General features: G+C 42.3%; 1 pseudogene; it reads left to right on the top strand.

The window, feature by feature from the left end:
- Positions 1–5935: 5935 nt before the first annotated feature.
- On the top strand, positions 5936–6053 carry LOC126089668 (5S ribosomal RNA; annotated as a pseudogene).
- The last annotated feature ends 4941 nt before the right edge of the window (positions 6054–10994 follow it).

The following is a 10994-nucleotide window of genomic DNA, read 5'->3' as shown; positions in this document are numbered from 1 at the left end:
CATGGTGGCGTTGCTGTCAGTGTTCCACCAAGCCGTAATCCGTAGGTAGCGGTCATCCACTGCAGTAGTAGCCCTTGGGCGGCGTGAACGAGGCATGTCATCGACAGTTCCTGTCTCTCTGTATCTCCTCCATGTCCGAACAAAATGGCTCTGAGCACTATGGGACTTAGCATCTAAGGTCATCAGTCCCCTAGGCTTAGAAACTACTTAAACCTAACTAACCTAAGGACATCGCACACATCCATACCCGAGGCAGGATTCGAACCTGCGATGGTAGCAGCAGCGCGGTTCCGGACTGAAGCGCCTAGAACCGCTCGGCCACAACGGCCGGCCATATCCGAACAACATCGCTTTGGTTCACTCCGAGACGCCTAGACACTTCCCTTGTTGAGATCTCTTCCTGGCAGAAAGTAACAATGCGGATACGATCGAACCGCGGTATTGACCGTGTAGGCACGGTTGAACTATAGCCAACAGGAGCTGTGTACCTCCTTCCTGGTGGAACGACTGGAACTGATCGGCTTTCGGAACCCCTCCACCTAATAGGCGCTGCTCATGCATGGTTGTTTACATCTTTGGGCGGGTTTAGTGACATCTCTGAACAGTCAAAGGGACTGTGTCTATGATACAATATCCAGAATCAACGTCTATCTTCAGGAGTTCTGGGAACCAGGATGATGCAAAACTTTTTATTGATGTGTCTACAATTGCAGCAGAACATTTCGGATGAGACTGCAGCAATTCTAACAGCCCAACTACCATGTGCCTTCAGCAACTTTCTGACCAGGACCCAAAATGGCCAAAAGATGAATGGTGATCTGTTTTAACTCCTTCTAAAGTCAAGTTAGCATTGTATTTCCATTCCTCTGCTGCGTTTCTTTGTACCCTGCAACTCGATTCTCCTGGCCACTTTTATTCGCCCCACCCTCTTTAATAAAGTCTCACGCGTGGCTCATCCGTTCAGAGATGTGGATGTCGGAACCTAATGGATCTTTCGCGACTTTACGAGAAAGAGGACAAAAGGGCAAGAGAAAAATCATTACAAACTCTCAGGGGAATACTAAAGCTAAATCTGCTTTGTTTACCGACGCGAGGCTCACTTCATAAGAACTGTGCCGAGGAAAAACGCAGAAGTTTGTTCGTCCGGAGGGCCCCATTCTGTCATAATGGGGAGCGGCGTGACTTGTAATAGTCGAACGGGTCGGCGCGTGGCTCATCGAGTCCGGACCGGCGGCGCAATCAGTCGTCCCTCCACTGTCCACGCAGCACGGCGGCTGCGGCCCCGCTACTGGGACGCCCACGTTATTTTGTGGCGGAATATCAAATTAACTCTCCGGGACCGGCCAGCGAGATCTGATACTGGCGCTCTTTTCAGTATTCATAATTAATAAGAGATGAGGGCCCGAGAGTGGTTTCACGAGGGCTGTTAAGTGAAAATACACTGGCGCTCTTCCTGGAACCGGGCGAAACTGCTGATGAGGCAGCAAGCGTGAATTGCTGTTTAAATTTGCGCCTGCACTGATGAATAGGGTTCCGACCTCCATACACGAACCAGTTCTTCGTACAGGGAATTGACCTTATATCTGTACTCTAAAGCAATAGATACGAGCCCCTGTTTAAGAACGTGGAGACTTAATTCTCTCCTTCTTTTTCTTCTTGACATTGTTACGTAGTCTCCTGATACTGGCGCTCTTTTCAGTATTCATAGCAAATTTCACCCACGAATACGACCCTTTATGAATTTATTTCACCTTTTCTGGGTGAGGTCCCACAGAGAAGAAGGCACTGAACATGGAACAGCATTTCTAATGGTTACAAAACGGCATGAACAAAATCTTACTTTGTGTAAAGAAAAATTGCTCTCTCTAAATGTGGAATAATGCAACGTTATGGCAATGACAAAGACGGAACTTGATAGTATACACATGCTACATGAGGGGTGGCCGAGAATACCGCCTGCGAGCCTTGCCCTGGCACGACTGCCATAGACCTTAGCCGGGCTCCCAAGTTTCCGTAACGCCACGTCACGCTCTCCGAATGTCTGGAGGGGGAAACTACGAACGCGCCGCATTTAAATGGCAGTGCAATCGCAGAGCGTTAGACTTGGTTTTATATTTCATATTTTTCAACAGCGCACACAAGAAACAAAACAAATCTAAACTATTATTTAATTAATTCTTATCTGGTACAAACTGTTAGCATACGGACAGGTGCAGACAATTTCACGCATTTTTCACTCTGAGGTTACCACGTTATCGTGACTTATTTAGTTGCATAATCGAAAAACCGTCTTTCGCACTCACATGTTAATCGAAATATTTTAGAGATTTTGCAGACTCATTACGGACACGTGGAAACTCTACTCGGGGAAAGCAATGGAGGAGCCTGGACAGTGTTAACGTTAAAGGGATTTGTCTTTAAAGCGGGACTGACCTTGCAGATCAGTCAGTTATATCTGCACATACTCAGGAGGTCTTTCAACCAAAATGGTAAGCGTCATGAAAACAGATGTAAGGCTGGCAATTTTCGCAAAGCGAGTAGGAAACTAATCCTATAATTCTTTCAAGGCCACAATGAGATCTTCAGAACTCGCGTTTTCTTTAAGGCTAGAGAGCTTATGGAACGGCGCTGTGTTTGCCGGAATGTGTTCCTTCTACAGCGTGATTTTCTCTTTAAATGCATCCCCAACAAATCAGAAACTAGTTGCTCCTGACCTAGCAGTGTCCTGTGGGCAGTGTGCCGTCAGGTGTGCTTAAAATACGGGGTTTGCAATCCATTTCAGATGTTCTAATTTTCGTCCTGCAATCCTTTTCTCTTCGTAAATTCAACAATAGCGAGTTTTAAATCGAAAAATCGTTCCAGATTTACCCCTTTAATTTACTGACACACTTCGCAGTGATGTATAAAATACACATTCTCTTCGCTCATTTCCATTGAAAACTGTAGCAGCTGGCAGCGGAATAACGCTTGCGAATTCACAAACTTTCTATTCGCAGAACCAATTTCTTCACGTGCTACCTGCGTACAAATTTAACCTTACTTACGACTTCGGAAATTTTCCATTTGTACCACTAATTTCTTCATGCGCCACATGCCTCCAGATTTAGCTTAAACTACTCCTTGATGTAGAGAACAATGAATCCCGTCTCTCTATCGTTGTAAATTTTTGCTCTTTCGTTGCTAACTAAATCCTTAAATTTTTTGTGCATGGTATTGTAATGTTTAATAGCAACTTTGCAGTTGTTGTTGTTGTTGTGGTCTTCAGTCCTAAGACTGGTTTGATGCAGCTCTCCATGCTACCCTATCCTGTGCAAGCTTCTTCATCTCCCAGTACTTACTGCAACCTACATCCTGAATCTGCTTAGTGTACTCATCTCTTGGTCTCCCTTTACGATTCTTACCCTCCACGCTGCCCTCCAATGCTAAATTTGTGATCCCTTGATGCCTCAGTACATGTCCCACCAACCGCTCCCTTCTTCTTGTCAAGTTGTGCCACAAACTCCTCTTCTCCCCGATTCTATTCAATGCCTCATCATTAGTTATGTGATCTACCCATCTAAACTTCAGCATTCTTCTGAAGTACCACATTTCGAAAGCTTCTATTCTCTTCTTGTCCAAACTATTTATCGTCCATGTTTCACTTCCATACAATGCTACACTCCTTACAAATACTTTCAGAAACGACTTCCTGACACTTAAATCATTACTCGATGGTAACAAATTTCTCTTCATCAGAAACGCTTTCCTTGCCATTGCCAGTCTCCATTTTATATCTTCTCTACTTCGACCATCATCAGTTATTTTGCTCCCCAAATAGCAAAACTCCTTTACTACTTTAAGTGTCTCATTTCCTAATCTAATTCCCTCAGCATCACCTGACTTAAGTCGACTACATTCCATAATCCTAGTTTTGCTTTTGTTGATGTTCATCTTATATCCTTCTTTCAAGATACTGTCCATTCCGTTCAACTGCTCTTCCAAGTCCTTTGCTGTCTCTGACAGAATTACAATGTCATCGGCAAACCTTAAAGTTTTTATTTCTTCTCCATGGATTTTAATACCTACTCCAAATTTTTCTTTTGTTTTCTTCACTGCTTGCTCAATATACAGATTGAACAACATCGGGGATAGGCTACAACCCTGTCTCACTCCCTTCCCAACCGCTGCTTCCCTTTCATGCCCCTTGACTCTTATAACTGCCATCTGCTTTCTGTACAAATTGTAAATAGCCTTTCGCTCCCTGTATTTTACCCCTGCCACCTTCAGAATTCGAAAGAGTATACCAGTCCACATTGTCAAAAGCTTTCTCTAAGTCTACAAATGCTAGAAACGTAGGTTTGCCTTTCCTTAATCTTTCTTCTAAGATAAGTTCTAAGGTCAGTATTACCTCACGTGTTCCAATATTTCTACGGAATCCAAACTGACCTTCCCCGAGGTCGGCTTCTACCAGTTTTTCCCTGCGTCTATAAAGACTTCGTGTTAGTATTTTGCAGCTGTGACTTATTAAACTGATAGTTCGGAAATTTTCACATCTGTCAACACCTGATTTCTTAAGGATTGGAATTATTATATTTTTCTTGAAGCCTGAGGGTATTTCGCTGTCTCATACATCTTGCTCACCAGATGGTAGTTTTGTCAGGACTGGCTCTACCAAGGCCGTTAGTAGTCCTAATGGAATGTTGTCTACTCCCGGGGCCTTGTTTCGACTCAGGTCTTTCAGTGCTTTGTCAAACTCGTCACGCAGTATTTGCAGTACTTGTCACTTATTCGACTGCATAACATATATTGAGCACTCATCCCTCTCTTCTGTCATCCCCATTCATTTTAAAGCCTAGTGACGATAGATCGCTAGCTGCCTTTCTGTGCAAACAGACACTGGACCTGTGAACGTCCTCCATATCACGAAGAAATAGCAAAGGGTAAACAGTGCTGACACCACGATTCAGCCGAACCTAACAGAGTTGTACTGACCGAAAAATGCCACACCGCAATACTAAATAAACCCACTAGCTCCCTGGGAACCTCCGAGGAGGGCCCAACAAAGCCGAGTGACAGGCCGGGCCTTGGCCTTCCGAGGGCCCGCACACACTGCGCTCGTGACCTTCGACACTACATGGCCGACCCTGCGCTAAATGGAGCGTATCAGATCGTTTACGTACACTACTGAGATGTAAAACTGCAGCACCAGGAAGGATAGAGAATAACGGAATTTTAGAGTCCATACATCGTATCTATCGTAATGTAGGAAGAATAAAGGATTACATTTTTCGTGCAAAAAATTTTGAAATTTGTGATACGTTCCTATGGGACCAAACTGCTAAGGTCATCGGTCCCTAGGCTTACAGCTACTTAATCTAACTTAAACTAACTTACGCTAAGGACAACACACACACACACACACGCCAGAGAGAGGACTCGAGCCTCCTTTGGGGAGAACCGCGCGACCCGTAACAAAGCGCCCCAGACCGCACAGCTAGCACGGGCGGCATTTTTTTTCGTGATTTTGGGGATGTACAGAGTGTAGTACACAGAGCTGCCAACGCTGGAAGCAACAGTGGCTCTAACACTGCTGCATTCTTCCTGTAGCCTCCTGATCATACAATGAAGGATTTCACGACCAGATGTCTTGGCTGCTGGCAACTCTTCAGGGTTATATGGTCCTCTTCAGTTAAGCTTTTCAGTTTCTATCGTTCGCTCATAGCTTTACTGGACATGTTCAGAAGCTAAAACATCTGGTCGTGAAAGCCTTCATTGTATGGTCGGAAAATTCTATGAGTAGAATGTCTGAAAATCAGCCAGACGTCTGGAATTTTTACGTAAAAAGAAAGCACGTTAATTTGTACTTCAATGTTCTTGTTACGTAGTAGAGGCTCGTCTCCTACACCGAACTTTTTAAAATGAAACAGGGTTTTTCGGAGAGCTCAACGGATTTATAGGCAACGGCCTTGCCGCAGTGGATACACCGGTTCCCATGAGATCACCGCATTTAAGCGCTGTCGGGCGTGGACGGCACCTGGATGGGTGACCATCCAGGCCGCCACGTGCTGTTGCCATTTTTCGGGGTGCACTCAGCCTCGTGATGCCAACTGAGGAGCTACTCGACCGAATAGTAGCGGCTCCGGTCAAAGAAAACCATCATAACAACCGGGAGAGCGGTGTGCTGACCACACGCCTCTCCTATCCGCATCCTCAGTTGAGGATGACACGGCAGTCGGATGGTCCCGACGGGCCACTTGTGGCCTGAAGACGGAGTGCTTTTAGTGCTCAACGGATTTATGATTATACGGAAGCAACGTTACTCCAAGTAAAGGATACATTATGCAAGACGAGACAGTGGATTTTGTTACCTGTAAGTTGCAGCAACTGTATTTGTTCATTGCTTGTAACGTACAAATAGGTCTTTGGAATAAAATAGACTGCCTTATGTTCAGACCCATGGAAGCTATAACGTTAACCAACACTAACAGGCATAAGAAGACGTTGGAAAAATTACACACTAATGTAGAAAGTACATGCAATATGGTGTGTCTGATACTGTTATTAATTGCTCAGAGAGAATATTGCCTCGAGATTTCCGTCGTTGTGAAAGGAGGAAATTTTGACACAGCACCCGATAAATACCAATTGAGGATATGATCGTGAATGTGAACGTATGTATACGAAATCTCCTCAAAGAAACTGCAAATACAACTCGAAACCACTAGAGTATTGTGGCACACTGAACCTTTGAAAAGTAGTTTAACATAAGATGAGGGAAAGCCTTTCAAACATTTGAATACACATAAGGAGATAGCGGTTCTCCCTACTGACAAAGCGAAGGCTAGCGTTGCTATGAATAAAAAGGATAACCGAAGAAGAACTTTCAATTTTTTAACGTGAGGACAGTGCAGAAAGAAGAAAGACACTAAATTCGGTGCACTGAAACAAATAAATATTCTGCTTAGGAAAGATCCTACAGCTGGCGTACTGAAGAAAACAAATATTCTGATAAAGTCGTCTATTTCAAATCAAAAAGGGAAAGAAAATGTCTTGTTGAAGGCTTAAGCTGTGTCGTCTAGATTTTATTACGTATTCAAAACTCATAAAACTGATGCTTCTCCAAGATTCAGTGTTTGTGATATCAATTCCCCCATGCATCAAATAGCAAGATATCTTGTAACTCATTTACAAATATGGCCTATATTGGGAAAACTGTCTCGTACATAAAAGATTGCTTTCATCTCATCAAGATATTTGAACGCCTGAGTATGGTTCCCGCACATATTCTTGTAAGTGTGGACATAGTGTCTTTATTCACTATGATACCAGTTAATGAAATTGTGATATATAGAGCAGATGTTTTTCCTGGCGATTGGTGCCTGGAGTTCTTATGTAAATATCTGTCTATAAACGTAACATTGCCCGAGTCCATAGATGAGTGGTCAGCGTGATTGTCTGCCTAGTGGTGGACCCAGGTTATATTCCCGATACTGCCAGGGACATTTCCTTGGTGGGAGAACTGATACGGTGAACTCAGCCTCATGAGACCAACTGAGGAGCTATTCGACCCATTAGTAGCGGTTCCAAGGGCAAGAATCGCGACAACGAGCGGAAGAGAGGTGTGCTGACCACATGATCCTCCACATTGCATCTAGTGACGCCATTGATAAAGAACGATACGGCGGTCCACGGGGCCGGATTGATACCTTTGCCGCCAGAAACGCAGAACTTTACCTTACCTTACATTACTCTACCATACCCTACACGTGACTTTGAAAAGTCTTTCCATCGGTCTGTCTTTTAAGTAAAACGTCCAAGAACGATACTCTGTTCTCCTTATCCATCTCTATGATAAATTGGGTTTTTGGTTTATATTAATTAAATAGATAACAAAAAAATCTTTTCGACACATGCTAGAGAATTTGCCCCCAGTACGCCTGGACACCAAGTCAAAACATCTGAAACGGCTTTCGAGAAAAATGACTGTTCAGGGAAAGTAGTAATCAGAGACCGAAGAGCAACGACAAAACAACAACGGAAGAACACATTCTCCCCTTTTTACCAAAAAAAAAGTGATTGACATTGGGAACATTTTACTGAAGTATGACATAAAATCGGTTTTTAGACTAACAAAGAAAATACGTCAGCCCCTCATATCTGTTAAAGACAAACGCCCTCCTCTTTCATCAACAAAATTCCGTGTGTGTGTGTGTGTGTGTGTGTGTGTGTGTGTGTGTGTGTGTGTGTCTGTGGTAAGGTCTACACTGTTACACTGTAACTACCAAGAGAAATGAGAATAGAAGACTGAAGCAACATAAAAAGTTTTATCTGAAACTAAAATTTTATCTAGAATGATATACTATTGTCCACAGATTTATAGAAAAGCCATCGAAATATATAAACGTGGGAATATTTTAACAGAAAAGAAGAAACTGTGAAACTTAGTGATATATGGTCAGCAACTCCATAAGTGGACAGATAAATTTTATCTTTGACAGTGATGTTTCATATCTGACAAGGATTACCTCTGCGGGTCACGTGTAAAATTTTACCACGCACTTTTATTTCGCTTTCCGGCGCCCGGCCCGTTAGTCAGTAAGACTCAGTGACACCACGGGAATCTCTGAAGAATATCATCAGAGCTCTGGACGAAACGTTAGAAACGGGAAAGTGTCATGGAGTACGACCATACAACCCAGGAGACTCACCACCAGCTTGAACAACAACTGGTAGGTAACAATTTTTTTCCACAGATTTGATCGTCTGTAAATATTTCATTGCTATAGACCAGAAATTCATTAAAGGGCATAGTTTATAGTGTTGCATTCAGATTAATTGAGTATGTCTGGCTACAAATTTGTTTGATGACCCTACTGCACTAAGTGGCATAAAAAGTCATAAAATCCTGCAACTCTTGGTTTCTCAGAGCGTTGGAAAGAAGCTGGTAAGTAGTGAGGAAAGAAATCTGCCGCTACCTAATATTTCACTTTCCCCTATCTTGTACGTATAACTTTTGGAAAACAAAAGTGCCGGGAAGAAATACTCATTTGATCTGTGGCTAGCTCAAAAATGGAATTTGTATTAGCAATTACTAAAACAATAGTGGGTTTTTAGGTCTGTCTGCTAAAACTCATTGATTGAGGATTGAAAATATACTGCTGAATGTACATGTTTGGTGCAACTGCAACAGATATAGTGTTAAATTTTTCGGTATCATCAGCTGCTGCTTTTAGAAATACACATCACGTACCTTGACCTAGGCTGTTGTATTTTCTCAATATAAACTGTCTGTTACTGCACTGAGTAACACAGAAAAACAGATGTGTTTCAGCAGTACAACACTGTAACATCAAAGTTATATCATTGTTCAGCGAAGAAAATTGAAATGGTGCTATTTTTACAAAGATAAAAATAAAAATTTGTGCAATAACTTTTCTAAAAGTATGTAGAATGGTGTTTTACCTCATATACACTGCCTGCGTTAAGACAGTTCAAATGCCTAAGTCTAAAACATTTTTTTGTCTTAATGAAAATTTTCTTTTTGTTAGTTACAATATTGTTTGGCTGAATGATTCATTTACCATGCCCTCCTGGAGGGAGCACTGTGAATTTTTAAATGAGGTATTTCAAGCATCAAGAAAAGAGAGCAGATCCTTGGATTGAGAATAATCAAGATTTCTGAAGGGAGAGATTCAGAAAATGTGAGGGAGAGATTAAGTTTTTAAATGACTTCTTACAACTCTGACCCAGAAAAAATAAAGACTTTCAAAGAGTATTACAAACCACACAAAAGAAAACAGCTGCAGTCATTTTTAGGTATGTGTAGTTTTGTAGAAATTAGATATCAGGTAAAGTACTTAATGAACTAAAACTGAGCAGGTTATTGAGCTCAAAGAAAAATTTGAATTGAGCAACAAATATCGGGAAGCATTTGAGAATATGGACACTCTAAGTGAATATTAACTAATCTAAATTTGGGGAAGCCTTTCTGTAGACAACAGAAAATACAGTTTAGGAGTGATACTGATTAAAAATTTTGGGGGGAAGAGGACAAAGATATTCAAATACTTGAATTTGTAAGCAGCAGTTTGAAAAACCATGGAAAAATTTACTGTGTGTCAGAGCACAAGGCCTTCATCATAGTATGCGAGTTAAAATTTTTTTAATATATCTCTATGGGCATAAGACATATGTGTATGGCGATCACTGACTATTATTCAACAGCACTGACATTATGGTAACAGTTTTTAATATCAGATACTGATATTTATCTAATTTTCTTGATCGTGTGTTCTGAATGCTTGAGTAAAGGTATGGGGGAAGTACGTAAGTACAGCTTTATTCAACAGGTATCAACAAACATCTGAGCAAATTCCCCACTAATCTGTACATCCTGTAAAGTTGTAAATCTACATTTATTTACTTCCAGTCTGCCGCCATATCGACAGCAACTAGCTGCACCTCCTATCACCATCTCTGTGTCTGCTCTGTCTTATCCCAAACAAACTACTACAGGCTGCCTCTTCCTAAGCAAGAGCTGTAGCAGCTACATCCCATATGAGTAGGGGGGGGGGCAGGCAGTTTGTGGCGCATTTTGTTAGTGCAGGTTGCCTACATCATGGCAGGTATGCACTCAGGGGCAAACCTATTGTTCTCCTTTGACTGACAGGTACTTAATTTATTGTTCTCCTTTGGCTGACAGGTACTTAACCTATTTTTCGGCTGAAAGGATCCTTCTTTTTGATTGATGGGCACTTAACCTATTGTTGCCCTGCCCCGTCCCCCCCCCCCCCCACAAACCCCCACTCCCCATTCACTACAGGAACACTTTTAGTATTGCTCTTGGAATAGGCCCCTCTCACTCTTATCAATTTGATTGAGTACTTTATTAAATTGATCAATTAATTAGCCTCTCCCACTCTGGTAAATCTCCTCCCCTCCCCCTTCCCTGCCCTCCCCCAGAAAATGGCAAGAATTTCAAATTCCATCAGGACAATGCAACACACCTCTACTAA

This window comes from Schistocerca cancellata, chromosome 6 (assembly GCF_023864275.1).
Source record: "Schistocerca cancellata isolate TAMUIC-IGC-003103 chromosome 6, iqSchCanc2.1, whole genome shotgun sequence".
Taxonomy (NCBI): Eukaryota; Metazoa; Arthropoda; class Insecta; order Orthoptera; family Acrididae; genus Schistocerca; species Schistocerca cancellata.
The sequence above is the reverse complement of the archived record's forward strand: the minus strand, read 5'-3'. Positions and strand labels throughout refer to the sequence as shown.